A 16,680-nucleotide genomic window follows, 5' to 3' on the forward strand; every position below is an offset into this window, starting at 1 on the left:
TATAGTCATTAGTATACCTTTAAATTTTTCCCTTTCTTAGTCTACTTTCTAAATGTTATAGTATACCCACATGTGCATTTGTTGACATAATAAAGAACATAGCTGGAGGCATCACAACATATGTATTTCTTTTTTGTATATTTTTATTGAATTTTTGTATATTTCATATACAGTGTCTTCCTCCTCATTCATTATGTCATTTATATTAAGGCCTATCAGTCAGGTTAGTGACTCCAGATGTCCCTCGGTGCATGTTCATCCACTAGGGTCTAGTCAGCCTATTTAGAGTCCCTGCCTTAGAGAAGATCAACTCTCCCTCACCCAGCAATAATCAGTTGCCAATAGTTCTTCAATTAAGGTTGGAGCCTGCTGCCCATTTCCGCAGGTCTATGCTGGGTTTTTGTCTGCTTGAGCTTGCGTGGATCTTGTGCATACTGTCACTATATGAGCAAGGTCCCAGGAGCCTGTAAGACCCTGTTTCCATATGGTCATGCACCTCCTCCCCTGGCTGTTACAGTCTTTCTCCCTCCTCTTCTGCAGTGATCCCTGAGCCCTGGGTGGATGAAGTTTAATGTAGGAGACCTGTCCAAGGACCCACACTCTGCACACTCTTATATGTCTGGCTGGCCATTTGTGGCCTTTTGTGTTCATTGCCCTCTGTTGCATGAGGGAGCTTCGTTGATGAGAGTTGAGAGATGTGTTAGTATTTTCTCTACCCCTTGTTCCACTATGTTCTGTGAGCCTTAGGTGTAGAGGTCCCATTGTCGATGTGTCTACACATCTTAGGGTTGGGCATTTCACAGGCACTTAATCTCTATGTATGACCAGATGTAGAGCTCTGTAATAGTCTCTGCCTGTTGCAAATGAAGCTTCTTTGATGGGTGCTGACTGGCATACTTATCTGTAAATATAAGGATGCATATTTAGCACAGATAAGAAATTACATTGTCTAGGGATGAGCATCAAAATATATGTATTTCTTACAGGTTCCATGGAGCTGGAGAGAAGAGGTATTACAGTGCCTGTGGCATCATCTGTTTGCAATAGGTCAACTGTATTTCAAAGCTCTTCTTTCCATGCATTTTTAGCATTTAACCTTCTTATATTATTTTTAATTTTATTCTAAATAAATACACCTATTCATACTACAAAAAAGAGTTGTAAACCATGACTAAGCTAGAACTTCCAATGCCCTTTTGAAGAGTGGTGAGAACATGTACTCCAGCTTTTTCCTTAACTGAGAGGCAAGCATTCAGAAAAGCACTCTGACTATTATGTCAGCTGTGGAACTTTGCAAATATTTCTTATCATGTTGAGCAAGATACCTTCTATCACCAGCATTCTAAGAGATTTATCATGAATGAGTATTAGTTTGTCACATTCTTTTTTTAGTTGTGTTTTACATTGAGAGAGAGAGAGAGAGAGAGAGAGATACAGGGGCACATGCATGTCACAGTGCACGTGTGGAAGTTGGAGGACAATTCGTGGGAGTTGCTCTTTCCTTCTATCTTGTGAGTCTTGGGAATCAAACTCAGATCATCAAGCTTGGCAGCAAACACCTTTACTCCTGAGACATCCTGCTGAGCCCAAGTCAATAGATTATAGTGGTATATGTTTTTTAATATTGAAAGAGCCTTATATACCTGCAACAATTATTTTTAAAATGCTTTATTTGTGAAAGTCCATGTATAACAAGCTATAGACTGGAAAAATGTTTATAAATCATTTATCTGGTAAAACATTAGTATTCTCAAAAGAGTTCTCAAAACTGAATAGTAAAATAAAATTCATCAATTAGAAGATGGGAAAAAGACATAAGCCATTTCACCAAAGAGGAGATATTGATTTTAAATAAGTTCATGAAATGGCATCATTAGCTGTCAGAGGAATGTAAATTAAAACCACTCTACTAATAGAATAGCTAGAAACAGTTAGTATGGAGACACCAAATGTGAGCACGACTGATGGTACTGATGGGAAGGGGAAATTGTACAGCCATTCTGTTAAAAGAGTTCATATTTCCACAAAACTAAATCTGCAATTAGGTTACCTAGCAATTGTATTCTTTTAGCATTTCATAAGAAACAAACTTGCACTTAATAAATAACTTGTACACAGACGTGCACAACAATTTTATTTGTTATAGTCAACAGCTGCTTGTCAGTGGGTGAGTGATGAAAAACAACCTATAATCCATCCACTCAATAGACTAAGCAAAGTAAAGTCTGACAAGAGTGTTGGTGGGAGGGAGGAGGGTGTGGTTCTCAAAGAGCAGCTGGTGAGGTCTTTGTCATACTGAAGTTGTTCAGTATTGACTGTGGTTAGAGACAAGGAACCTACACAGGTGATGAAAAAAATCACATAAAAGTAAATGCAAAGTAAATATAAATAATACTGAGGAAGCCTGCATAAGTTCGGTTCATCTTATGTAAATAATGTCCATATCTTGGCTACAATTGGATTCTATAGTTTTGTAAAATGCTCCAATTAGGGAAAACCAGGTACAGTGCACACAGGATCACTCTTGTTACTCCATGTGAATCTGCGATTACTGAAAGAAAAACTCTAGTCAGTAAACACTACAAATGGAAAATATAATTCTTAACACTATTAGTAGAATCATAACAGATAATGATTAATTTTATTGTTTTTGTTTATTTTATGTCTAATTGTATCATTCTTCCTTTCATGGTCTCATGGAACTGTTTAGATTGGTGGCAAATCACCAGACGGATTACTTGTTTATGGGAGATTATGTGGACAGAGGATATTATTCAGGTGAAACAGTTACACTGCCTATAGCTCTTAAGGTTCACTACTGGAAGCATTAACGCCATTCTTCGAGGGAATCATGAGAGAGACAGATCATACAAGTTTATGGTTTCTACAGTGAGTATTTAAAACTACGGAAATGCCAATGTTTGGAAACATTTTACAGATTTTTCTATCTCCTTACACTGCCTTGGTGGATGGGGAGGACTTCTGTTTACGTGGTAGTCTTTCACCATCCACAGATGCACTGGATCACATCAGAGCACTTGATCACCTATAAGAAGTCCCTCATGAGGGTCCAGTGTGTGAATTACTTGGTCAGATGATCATAGAGATCAGGGTATATCTCCTGAGCTGCTCATACCTTTGACCAAGATATTCCTGAGACCTTTAATCATGCTAATGGCCTCACGTTGTGTCCAGAGCCCATCAGCTGGTGATGGAAGGATATAACTGGTGCCATGACCAGACTGTAGTAACAGTTTTCAGTGCTCCCAAGGATTGCTATCTCCAAAATACCTTGAGAAGACAAGCCACATGTCCCTCATTTCACCCCAGACTACTTCCTGTAATGAGATTTTAAACTTATACAGTATTGCCATGAACCATATTGACCTAATGGGAATGGGAAGAGCAACAGTAACTCCAAAGTGTCAGAAAATAGTAAACGTTCAAAAACCAGAACAAAAGATGTGCCATATAAGAGCACTGGCTGCTCTTGGCAGAGGACTTGGGTTTGGTTCCCAGCACCCACATGGCAGCAAATAACTGTCCATGACTCCAGTTCCAGGGGTTCTAACACTATCTTCTGACCTCTGTGGGCATTGCATGGCATGGGTGCACTTACATACCTGCTGTTAGATTTAGGAGAGCAGAAAAGGAAGGAGTTTAAAGTTTAGAAATAGGAACCAGAGCCAGACCTGCAACAGGCAAGGAATGATTATCTGTGCTCTGAATGGGGAGCAATCTGGTCTCATGTAGGAACTCTGCTGCACACAGCTGCAAGAGTTTACTCCGCACCAGGGTCTGGTGTCCTTGAGGGTCTCTTTACTCAGATAGGCAGGTGAGTTATCTATAGCACTAAAGGAGACAGGTGGGCTCCACAAACAGTCTCTCTCAGTCCAGGGAGTGACCAGTTGATAAGGCTTGCACAAGACCCAGCTTGAGCAAGGCCAAGCTGCTGATTTAGGGTCAGTTAGACACTTTAAGGGATTTATGGCTTTCCCTAATGAGGCTTGTGGCTCTTCTGCAATTCACATTTTCTATTGCCTGCAGGCAATACATTCATACACATAAAATAAAATAAAAATAATAAAATATTTTAATAAACACAAAGCCTCTTGTCATCAACAGCCATGACGACTTTACAGTGAACCAGTTCGATGCATGCTAAAGCAATATTGGTGATCAAGAAACCAGTTTCTGCATAACGCAATTTGTGGTTGCTTTTGCTTTCTCTGAGAGACCGCAGGTAATAAGATGTAAACACTGACACCTCCTGAGTGCAGTTTAACTCCACTTAACTGTAGCTTTACTCAGCATCACTGTAGATAAGAACAGCAGGAAGCACTCATTAGAGTTTAACAGACATTTTAAAAGTAAGTACCAAGGCTTCCCTCTATGTGTTCTGTTTTTCAGGGATACCTTTTCATTGAATTGTATGACTTGTGTCTGCTCTAAGCTTATCCCTTTCTCAAATCTCAGCCTCTTGTTGATCAGACAACCTGGTGAGTTGTTTTGAACAGAACTGTTTCCTCTCCTGTAAGATATTACTGCACAAGAACACTGTGGTGTTTTTCATAACAAATTTGTGAACTAAGAAAAAAAAAGAAGGCTTATGCTAAAATTAGATATCAAAATATTAGATAAATAAAATTTAAAAACATGATTAACATATACATGTTAAGGCTTTAATAGTTTATGTTATTGATTTGGTTTCTTTATCAAGTTATTATTTTTCAAGTTCTAGTCAACATAACTTATGTTAGCTTCCTTTGGATGGTTCTGTTCCTTGCTATAGGCATGAAATGTTTTATGTGTGCTTGAAAGAAAAAGTAAGGATTGTGCTCATTCTTTTCAATCAGCCAGTGACTAGCAGATAACTAGACAGGAAAACAGTTTATACCTACCCCTGGGCAGAAGGCAGGGAGGTATTGGTATGCAAATGTGTGAGGAGCAAAATGCCTAGTAATTTTAAAACACAAATACAATCATGCCTACTACACGCAGTAGAAATCACATGCAGTCCTTAACAACCAACCCCAGTTACAAGCTTGGGAAGCCCAGCAGGGGAATTTCTGGGAGGTGAATGTGGAAGGAGGCTCAGGAAAGGGCTAGCTGTAAACCAGGTTGCTGAGGGGTTCAGAAGAAGAATTCAGATCTGTGCCAGAAGCTGTTGTCAGGGGCTGAGATGGAGAACAAGGCTGGCCTGGGGCTGAGCTAAGCAGCAATCCAGGCTTCTCAGTGATGTTGCTAGGCTGCCCTTCACAAGTGTGCCTGGCCAAGGTGGCAAACAAAGCTGGATTGCAGCTCATGCTGTTGGAGATACAGCATCAAAGTCTCCTGGGGGAACCTCTAAGTTTTCCTCTATATTTCTAAATCTTTTGAGAAATAATTCATAGACCATAAAACATACTTTTTAATGCATGCAAATGACTGGTATTTAATATTTCATAAGGTTATGTAACCATCTATTTTCAAAACATTTTCATTCTCCTAAAAAGAAACTATGTCCATTAGTAGCCATACTTCATTCCCTCCCCCCTGACCCTGGTCCACTTTCTATGCTGCCTGCCTCACCTGGGAATTCCATTTAAGTGGCAGCCTTTACATCTGGCTCTTTCTCTTATGTTTTCAAAGTTCATCCATGTTGTAGGACTAACATCTCTTCATTCCTTGTTATGGATGAAAAATATTCCATAGTCTGTACTGTGATTTGTCCAGTCATTGATGGATGGATCTCTTAGTTGCTCATAGCTTTGCTATGAATAATGCAGTTTTGAATATTAATTTATGAGTTTCAAATATACGTATGTTTTTGGTGCCCTTGGATATAAACCTACAAGTGAGACTGCTAAGTCGTATTATAACTGAACTGTTTGAGGAACTGCCAAACTGTGCTCTAAAGTGGCTGTCCAACTTTACATTCCCTCCAGTCGGTGCAAGGGTTCCAAATTGCTCCACTTCCTTGCCAACACTTGTTACTTTCCATCTCTTCAATGGTACACATTGAGGTGAGTGTGAAGTGCTGGCTCATAGTTCGACCTGCAGTTATCTGATGACAGCATCTTTTCTTGTGATGATTAGTCATCTTCCTTGGAGAAGTGTCATTTCAAATCTGTTGTCCATTTGTAGCTGAATTGTCTTAATTGATGACTTATAAGAGTTATTTGTATATTCTCAGTGTGGGACCCTTATCATATACCTGACCTATGTTTCTTCCTGTAAAGGGGCTGTCTTTTCAGTTTCTTGACAATGTCTTTTGATGGACAAAGCAATTTAATTTTGATAAAGTCCAATTTATCTGTATTTCTTTTTTCTTCCTTGTGCTTTTGCTCTGTTCTACTTAAAAAATCTTAGCCTGTTCCAAGGTCCTAAAGGTTTCTCCCTGTATCTTCTTGTAAGAGCTTTATCTCATGCATTTGCATTTTGATCTGAGTTAATGTTTGCATATGTGTAATGTAGGAGTTCCAACTTGGTTCTTTGGAGTATCCATCTGCCTGAGCATTATTGTTATAAAAGTGGTATTCTTTCCTCCACTGAATGTTTTGCATACACCGTCAAAAATCAAGAAACAATATATGGAAGAGTTTAAAGTTTAACTCTGAGCTCTCAGTTCTCTTCCACAGATCCACACATCCAGCCTCTACCACTCTGCCTTGACATTGTGACTTTGTAGTGAATTTTGAAACCAACAACTGTGAGATCTACAACTTCATTCTTTCCCAAGATTGTTTGATCTTTTCAGTTTTCCTTGCATCCCTGTGTTGATTTGAAGATCATGTTGTCATTTTCTGAAAACACAAACAAAAACTGAATGTAATTTTAACAGAGATTGTTTTGACTCTTTAGATTAACTTGGGGAATATTGCTATCCTAAGGATATTGATATTGCAACCCAAGAACCAAAAATAAAAAAAATAAAACCTTTCCATTTTATTAGATTTTCTTTAATTTCTCTTAGGGTCTCAAGATACAAATTTTGCATATTTTGTTAAAGTTTTCCCTAAGCATTTTATTCTTTTTGTGTGATTACAGTTCTCTTAATTGTAGATTGTTCATTGCTAGCATATAGAAAGGTAATTGAGTTTGTATATTGCTCATATTGCTGAAAACCGCTGGACATATTACCTCTAAATTATTTTGTGAGGATGTCTTTGTATTTTCTATATGCGTGATTATTTTGTTGTCAGATAATTTTACTTTTTCATTTCCAATGTGAATGACTTTTAATACTTTTTCTTATTTTAAAGCCCTAATTCAGACTTCAGGTACAGTTCTGAACAGAAGTTATAAGAACAGATCATCTCTGTCTTGTTCCCAAGCTTACGGGAGAAACTTCTTATCTTTCACCTTTATTTACCATGTCACTTGTGAATATTTTAGAGATACCTTTTTGTCAGATTAAAAAAAAAAGTGTCCTTCTATTCCTAGTTTATTTTTAAATAATTTTTAATAACCATAGAAGAGTTCTGGGGTTTTCAATTTGGGCAGAATTGAGATACCTATGTGTTTGTTCTTTGCTTTAGTGCTGTCGTGTATTTCATTGATTGTTTTACTATGGGATAAATGTGAGTCATAATTTATACTTTGTATATGTTGCTGGACTCACTTAGGTAGTATTTTGGTGTTTTGCTGAAGTATTTTGCAGCTGTAATCACAAGGGAAACCGGTTTGAATTTTGTTGTTGTTGTTTGGAATGCCTTTGTCTGATTTTTTTCCTCAGGACAATACTGACATAGATGAGGTGGAAAATTCTCCTGACATAAAGGATGTGAGAAATTCTCCCCATCCTCCCTTCTGGAAGAGTTAGTGAAGCACTGGTATTAATTTTTCTTTAACAGGATTCACTAGTGAAGCCATCTAGATCTGGAATATTCTTAGTGAGAGGCTTTTAAATTATTAATGCCATCTTTTAGCTTCAATCAATTCATATTTTCTACGGTCAACTTTATAGCTTAACATCTTTCTAAAATTGTGTCCATTTCATCTGGGTGTGTAATGTGTTCACATGGAGGTGTTCCCTTTTAGTTCTATAAGATCAGAAGCAATTCTCCATCTTTTATTTGTGGTTTTAATAATTTCGATCTTTCTGTGTTTTCTCTTGGTCATTCTAACTAAAGATTTGTCAATATTATTGATCATCCCAAAGATCCAACTTTTGGTTTCATTGATTTTTTTCCCGTGTTGGTTTTCTCTATTCCATCAATGTCCACTGGAGATTTTATTACTTTCTTCTGTCTGCTTGCTTTGGGTTTGTTTCTTTTTTAATTTCTGAAGATATAAGATGACGTTATCAAGTTCTTATTTATTGTGTAGAAAGATGGTTCTAAGTGGTGCTTTAATACACTTTCTGTTTTAGATTTATTTTTATCACTTCAAATAACTAATTTGCTTATGATTTCTTGTTTGAGTTATTGCTTATTTACAAGTATATTGATTATGTCTGTCTTATTTCAATTTATTCTTTTCTTTTGAGACAGGGTTCTCATTATGTAGTACAGGTTGGCCTCAAACTCTTGTTCTTCCTGCCTCAGCCTCCCAAATGATAGTATTAGAGGCATTGGCCACTACACCTGACTTATACTTATATCAACTTTTATAAAAGGTTTATCTAAGTTTGGATCACTTTGTATTAAAATTTTCTTGGTATTTATTGAGGTATTTGTCTGTCGGTTTGTGACAGGGCCTCGTATAGCCCAGGTGGCCTCAAACTCTCTATATACAGGAGAATGACCTGGAAATTCTGATCCTCCTCTCTCTACCCCCCTGAATGCTGGAACTTATATGCTTACACCATGATACCCAGTTGGTGAGGTGCTGGGGACTGAGCTTTGTGCATGCTAGGCAAGCACTATACCAACTGAGCTACATCCCTCTTCCCTATTGAGGTTCTTGTGTCTGTTATTTAATCAGTCTTTAATTGGGATTTTTGCAAGATTATTTCTTAAAATGTTTTTCTGTTCCTTTATTTTATCCTCTTTCTGGAATCCCTGTAACACATATGTTGGTATATTTGATGTTGTACTACAAATCTTTGTAACTCTGCCCATTTTTATTCATGATTTTTACTCTTCTCTGTTCATCACATTAGACCGCTTTCACTCCTCGGTTTTCAAGCTCAGTGGCTGTTCTGCTGCGTTAAATCTTCTGTTGAGCCCATCTGGTGAATTCAGCTTTGGCTGTTGGGGTTCCATTACTAGAGTTTCCAGTAGGTTCTTTTGTGGTTTCTAAGCGTTTCAGTATTCCTACTCACTGAGTCATTATCATCCTATCTTCTGAGACCTGTACTATAGTTTCCTTTGATTATTTAAGCATATTCGTAGTGACTACCTCAAGGTTTCACTGTTAAATGAATATCTCTCCTGCCTTGATAACTTATACTCTTACATTTTATCTAAAAGTTTTATTTTTGTACTTAGTCTTTAAGCTGTTTCTTGTTTATTTTTATGAATAATATGTCTTTTTCCAGCATTTTTTATTGAATAGTCTTTTCCTATTGATTTATGTCACTATATCTAATTAGCATATGTAAATTACTTAAAACATCAGATTATTTCATTTACTAGTGCAGGTAATAGAAGTAGTCCTGCCCAAATCCATATACACACATTCCATTTCTAGGTTCCTTGGTTGGTTTCATAGTTCTATTTATCTACTGCTGTACAAGCATTAAATGGCATTTTACTAGAAAATCTATTTAAATCTTCATGATGAAAACGTGAACCTGCTTTGTCTTCCTTTCTTCCCCTTCTTATTTCTTTTGTCTGAGAATGTCATGTGTGCATGTAGTGTGTTTTGAGCCAATCCACCCCCATTCTCTCCATTATAGTTCTTCCTTTATGCCCCCACCATTTTCCCCTCCCAACTTCATATGCTCTGAGTTTGAGGGGGAGGGGTGTTTTTTATTTTCTAATTGAATTTTTGAAAATTTCTTACAATATAGTTTGATGGTATTTGAATCCCCTCCCCTTCTGCACTCCCCCTAGCCACCCACCCAATTTAATGTGATCTCATATATATATGTGTATGTATGCATATCACAGCCAGTAGAGTCTGATTTGTGTCCCCAAATGTCCTTCAGTGTGGGTCCATCCACTGGGCCCAAGAGTCCCATCCCTGTAGGACACTGTCTTTCCCCCTCCCAGATGACTGTTGTAGGCTGCTTTTTGTAAACCTATTGAGTCTAGTTGATGCTGTCTGTATGTACATAGGTTTGGGACCATTTATTGGTGCATGGGTAGCCCACATCCCTAAATTCAGAAAACTGACTCTCAGACCCCCAGAAGTCATTAATTGCCAATAGCTCCTCAGCTAAGGGATGGGACATTGTGACTACATGCCCCCTCCATTCTGGGATTTGGCCTGGCTTGATTTTGTACTGGTCTTCTGCATGCCATCAAAACTTCCTTTTTTTTTTTTTCTTTCAAAATTGTGCTACTCTTCTCAGCATTTCCCATCTCCATATTTATTTTAAGATTAGTTTGTCAAATGCTATGAGAACACTTGAAACTTTTATTATAACTTTTAATTTGCAGATTGATTTCAGAGAGAATCTCTATCTCTAGAGCAATGGGCTCTTCCAGCATGGGGGGATTGTTTTTGTAAATTAAGATTTCTATGTCCTTTTCAAAATTTTATAATGTTCTCCTTAAGCTTTTGTACAATTTAGGTTATGTATTTTTAAAAATATTTTATTATTTTTATTTTATGTGTATGAGTGTATTGGCTGCATGTATGTAAGTGCACCCGTGTCATGCAATGCCCACGGAGGTCAGAAGTAGGTGTCAGATCCCCTGGAACTGGAGTTACAGACGGTTGTTAGCTGCTATGTGGGGGCTGGGACTAGAACCCAGGTTCTCTGCAAGAGCAGTCAGTGCTCTTAACTGTTGGGCCATCTCTCCAGCCCCTGAATTCAGGTTATGTTTATTATAAGTAACTTAAGTTATCTTACAAGGCTGCTCTTCTGTGGGAATGCCATTTGTGCACATTAAACTTGTCTGTAACAATGTTCTTAATTTTTAAAATTCATAATGATGTCTAGCCCATTAGTTTTATGTGTAGTAGTAAAACCGTGACGAGTTTAAATACTTTCTCTGTAATCTTTTTACTTCTTACTTCTTTTTCTTGCATGCTAGTTAGTATCTCCAATAAAGTAATTTTGTCCCAATCCTCATTATAAAGACAATGTTTTTAAATTTTTAGCTTTAGGTTTACTTTTGTTAAATTTCTTGATATTTGGGTAGAAAATTTTTGAGAGGTTATATCTTAATGTATTCTTAGAATATTTAAATGATTAATGGGTGTTAAAATTTATTTTTTTCTGCATACTGAATCGACCATCTAGGCTTTTTATCTTAAATCTGTTAACATGTAAAATTATGCAAATAGATGTTCAAAAGTCATCTGGATTCCTGTGATAAAGTTGTTTCATTTACACATTGCTGAAATACTTCCCTAATAACATATTATTAGGATTCTTATTGTCTGTCTCATTGAATCAGGCTTGAATGTGATCTTGCCTTACATAGTGAATGTTCTTCCTTTTATTTCTATAGATAACTAATACAGAGCAATGAGTATGTATTGAAAAATTATCAGGCCGTGCTTGTAAAGCCATTTAAATGTCATTCCAAATGTTTGTAGAGCCATTTGAGCTTTAATTACCAGTAGGTACAGAAAGTAAACAGGAAAAGTGTATGTGTTATGTGACTGTGTGTGTATGTGTGTGGAGGCCTGAAGTTGGCACTGGGTGTTTTCCTCAGAACTTGTTTAGTCTCTCTAGCCAGCTTGCCCCTGGGAGCCTCTCTCTACCTCCCAAACTCTGTTATCACTTGTGGCTGCTGTATCTGCCTGGCTTTTACATGGACTCTGGGGACCTGAACTCTGGTCCTTACACTTGCACAGTTCAGGAAATAACAGACCTACTCCCAGGTGAATAGGCATCACTAATCATTTTCTTCTATAGGAGCTTGTGTCAAACTTGGACAGTAGCTGAGTATCAGATGTGGCCCAGGTAGAACACTGCTGGTGAGAAGAACTTATGAACCTTTTGTGTGTTGTATGCTTTGATATGACACATAGGAATCTTGAGGTACCTGACCATGTTCTGCAGAGGGTGATCCACATAGTGGAGATAACAAAGGATTTTAATATGAAAAAAAATGGATAAAAAGATGGAAAAATCTTATCAATAAAAAAGTTAAATTCCTGAGAGCAGCAAATAAAATTTATTAATTAACTCAGAGATGGAAAATGTCCAAAGTGGTGAATAAAAAGAATAAAGTATGAAAACAAGCTGGGCATGGTGGTGTAGGCTTTTAATCCCAGCACTCGGGAGGCAGAGGCAGGTGGATCTCTGTGAGTTCAAGGCCAGCCTGGTCTACATAGTGAGTTCCAAGACAGCTGGGGCTACAGGGAGACCCTGTCTCAAACAAAACAAAACAAACAAACAACAACAAAAAAAAGTATGAAAACATAAAGCAGAGAGTAGAAGAAACTTTTGAAACAGCTTCAGGAGTTCCAAACTCAGTAATTGGATTCACAGAAGAGAGGGCAGAAAGTGGAAGGAATGAGGAAATGTGTGTGTGTTAGTTGCTTGTCTTCTTGCTGTAGCAAGGGCCTGACTAAAGCAGCCGTAGGAAGGTGAGCTTTGGCTCAGTTTGAGGATGCTGTCGGTCCTGGCAGGGAAGATGAGGCAGCAGGAGCATGAGGCAGCTGGTCACGTGACATCTACTGTCAGGAAGGAGACTAAATACTGCTGCTCAGCTCTACTTCTCTTTTTCATTCAGTCTTGGACCCAAACCCATGGAATGGTGCTGCCTACATTTAGAGTGGGGCTCCCCACTTCAGTTAACCTAACCTAGAAAATCCCTCTCAGACGTGCAGAGATTTGTGTCTATAGGAATTTAGACCCTCACAAGTTGACAGTCAAGACTAACCATCCCAATCTGTAAAATATTTTTGCTCAAAATTAATAAGTATTTATTAACATATCTTTGCTCTACAGAACCCAATGAAATCATAAGAGAATCAAAATCAAACTGAGAAAACGAAATAGTTTCAAGAAACAACAAGAAAACCTGTTTGTCTTTTCAATTAAAAGTATGAAAGCCAGCCCGGCGTGGTGGCACACACCTTTAATCCCAGCACTCGGGAGGCAGAGGCAGGCGGATCTCTGTGAGTTCAAGGCCAGCCTGGTCTACACAGTGAGTTCCAGGACAGCTGGGGCTACAGGGGGACCCTAAGACCCCCCCTAAAAAAAAATGAAGGCCAGAAGTTGGTGGAATGAAATCTTTAAATTGCTGGAAGAAAACTGTGAAAACTTAGAGCTCTTTGGGAAATGAAAGCACAATTCATAAATGCAAGTGAAATGATAATATCAGACAAAATCTGAGATAATTGATTACCATGACCTAAACTTAAAAAAAAAATGCAAAGAAAAGTTTTTAGACTGAAAGAAAAAAGTAGCCCACATGGAGAAATGGTAATGTAGGAGAAGAAATACTGTTGGACTGTTGGGATTTTTTTTTTTTTTTGGTCTTTTTGAGACAGGGTCTCCCTGTGGCCCCAGCTGTCCTGGAACTCACTAAGTAGACCAGGCTGTCCTTGAACTCACAGAGATCCGCCTGCCTCTGCCTCCCGAGTGCAAAGGCGTGTGCCACCACGCCCGGCTCTGTTGGGCTTTTTTAAGAGAACAAAATTATGTCATTTATATTCATAACAAAATGACAACCCTAGCACAAAGGAGATCAGGAAGTATCTGTGGTTTACTGTTGTAGAGTCCTGTGTCATAAGAGGTTTGTATCATGCAAGAAAATGCAAGCTTACAGATTCAAAACAGACTGCAGAAGCTGGAAATGAACTTTACCACTTCAAGGATAATCAATAAAATGTTCAACAAGCTATAGCTATCATGTATCTGGAGAGATAGCTTAGCAGCTAAGACCACTTGCTGCTCTCACAGAGGACAGGGGTTCTCGTTCCAGCACCCACGTGGGGCATGGCTCACCACCACCTGTAACTCCAGCACCAGGGCATTCAATGCCCTCTTCTGGCCTCTGTTGGTACACACACACACACACACACACACACACACACACACACACACACGTCCACAGGTGCACACACATATATAAATAATAAAATAAAACTTTTACAAAAGGGATAGCTGTGAAATCATTAAAGGAAGGAGTAAAAGACATATTTGATAAATTTTGAAAAGGGAAGAAAGGAAAAAGGGCACAAACAGATGAATAGGAAGGAAGCAGGAAGGCAACAAATCTAGTTATATCAATGATTTCATTAAGTTTAAATTTATTTAACACTCATTAAAAGATCACAAAGCTTACTAGTCTAAATTTAAAGCATGACTGAAGAATATGTTTTTATTAGAACATAAAAAGAGGTTTGAAAACAAAGGATGGAAAGAGTTCTACCTTGCAAACACTAACCAAAAGAAAACTATAGGTGTGCCTATCACTGTCAACCTAACTAAGCTTTAGGTCAAGGATTATCACTAAAGATAAACGGAGGCATTTCATTATGATGAAAGTCAATTTAACCATAACACATGACAAGCCTGAATTTGTAAATGCTCAATGATGTAGTTTAAAATATTGCAGATATATAAAGCAAAAATGTATAGACTTAAAAAGAAGACAAAACATCAAGAATAGTTGGAATACACTTCTCTTTTTCTTTCTTCTTTTCTTTTTTTCTTTTTGTAATACACTTCTTTTAATGTCTGACTGATAAAAATTCAAGAAATATATATTATTGTATACTTCTATTAGTCAATGTAACTTAACTGACATTTTTAGAGCTTAAAACTATAAAATACACATTCTTTTTTTTATTTTTTAGAAACATTTCATTACAGCATTAACATACTCAATAACAATTTCCAGAGCAAAGATACATCTCTTTCAAAAGTGGCTATAAAATATTTAGGTTCACAGTTGAATTAATACAGTTATACAATATTGAACTCAGTATAAATCCTGTAAGACATAAAATTGAATGAGTTTTTAACCTTTAAAACAGATGTCCATTAGGCTTGGCATGGTGGTGCACACCTTTAGTCCCAGCACTTGGGAGGCAGAGGCAGACGGATCTCTGTGAGTTCAAGGCCAGCCTGGTCTACATAGTGAGTTCAGGTCAGCTGGGGCTACAGGGAGACCTTGTCTCAAAAAGACAAAAAAAAAAGTCTCCATTTCATTTTAAAATATACTGTTTCTTACAGAAAGACTCTGTTTTTGCTAATAACACTTAGATGTTAGCGCATGCATTTTTTAAAGTCGGTTTGACACACGTGTAAATATCATATTCAGAGTTAGAAAGCAAGTTGCTACAAGTTTCAGTGGGTTATAGTTGTATAGAATTTGTCCACAGATCACAAAGAAATTACTCTAATATTATCAAGAATAATATTTTAAAAATCTTCAGTTGTTTATAATATTACATTATCAATGGAACAAAGGAAAAATATCACAATGAACTTTAAGAAATAAATAACGGTAGAACTAAAAGTAGAATACGCTCAATATATTTAAGTTTGTAGATACAGCTAAAATAGTACTTGGAGGCAAATTTATAGTTTTAAATTTTATGATTTAAAATGAACATATTAGATAAAAAGAAAAGGTGAAAACAATAATATGCTTTCATCAGAAGTGGCTGGCAAAACAATAGCAAATTAGAGCACATGGAAACAAGTAAATAAAGAGTACGCAAATCACATAATAAGAAAATGAGATATGAAGCAACTACACAAAGGAAAAACAGTAAATAAAAATTTCATTCTTTAAAATAAATTTATAATATTGAAAAACTTCCAAGCAGATGATCAAAATATGGACAGATAAAATGTGACAATATCAAGATGGAAAAAACATGGCTGTGGCTCCTCCAGATTATTGAAAATATTAACAGACGATGTTATGAGTACCTTATACCAATAAGTTAAAAATATTTTTCTTGGCCCTCTCTCCCGCCCTCAGGCCTCTCTGGGGATAAGTCTACCGTACAGCCCTCCGCACCTTGACTCCACCAGCCGCGCTCACCCTTCCATCTCCCTGGCTGTTCTCTACTCCTAGCTTGGGCCCTGTGCCATTCCTAGTCTTAGGGCCACAGACACCTGGGGAGCCATTGCTGATTCCTGACCCTGTTCACCCCCACCAGCTTGGTGCCTTCCTTGGGCCCCAGGAGCACTGCCTCCGGACCCGGCCCCGCCCTCACCTCTCTCTGCTTCCCCGGACCTGCACCACCCGCTAACTCTCCTGGCCTGCTACCCTATCCTCAGGCCTCTCAGGGTGGGTCCATCGCGGAGCTCTCTGCGCATTGACTCCCCCGGCCTCATTCGCCCTTCCATCTCCGCCCGTGTTCTCTGCTCCTGCTTTGGGCCCTGCGCCATTCCTGGTCTTGGGTTCCCAGACACCTGGGGAACTGGTGCTGCTTCCTGATCCTTTTCACCCAGGCCAGCTTGGTGCCCCCCTTGGGCCCCAGGAGCACTGCCTCTGGACTGGCCCCGCCCTCAACTCTCCCTGCTTCCCTGGTCCTGCAACACCTGACAGCCTCTTTCTGGGGCTGACAGCCTCACCTTTCCTCTCCCTGATCCTTTGCATCCAGTACAACCCAGCTACTCAATCCACTCCCTGGGAAATCTTGGGGCTTCTTCCCTCCCCATCT

At 38.2% G+C, this 16,680-nt stretch overlaps 1 protein-coding gene and 1 pseudogene across 1 annotated transcript in view; both read left to right on the plus strand.

The window, feature by feature from the left end:
* The window catches only part of Rtn1 (reticulon 1), a 245,860-nt gene that overhangs the window by 192,930 nt on the left and 36,250 nt on the right, over nt 1–16,680 (plus strand). The gene's annotated exons all lie outside the window — the stretch shown is intronic.
* LOC103739247 lies at nt 2,691–3,355 on the plus strand (annotated as a pseudogene).

Source organism: Nannospalax galili, unplaced genomic scaffold (assembly GCF_000622305.1).
Source record: "Nannospalax galili isolate Female #2095 unplaced genomic scaffold, S.galili_v1.0 scaffold336, whole genome shotgun sequence".
NCBI lineage: Eukaryota > Metazoa > Chordata > Mammalia > Rodentia > Spalacidae > Nannospalax > Nannospalax galili.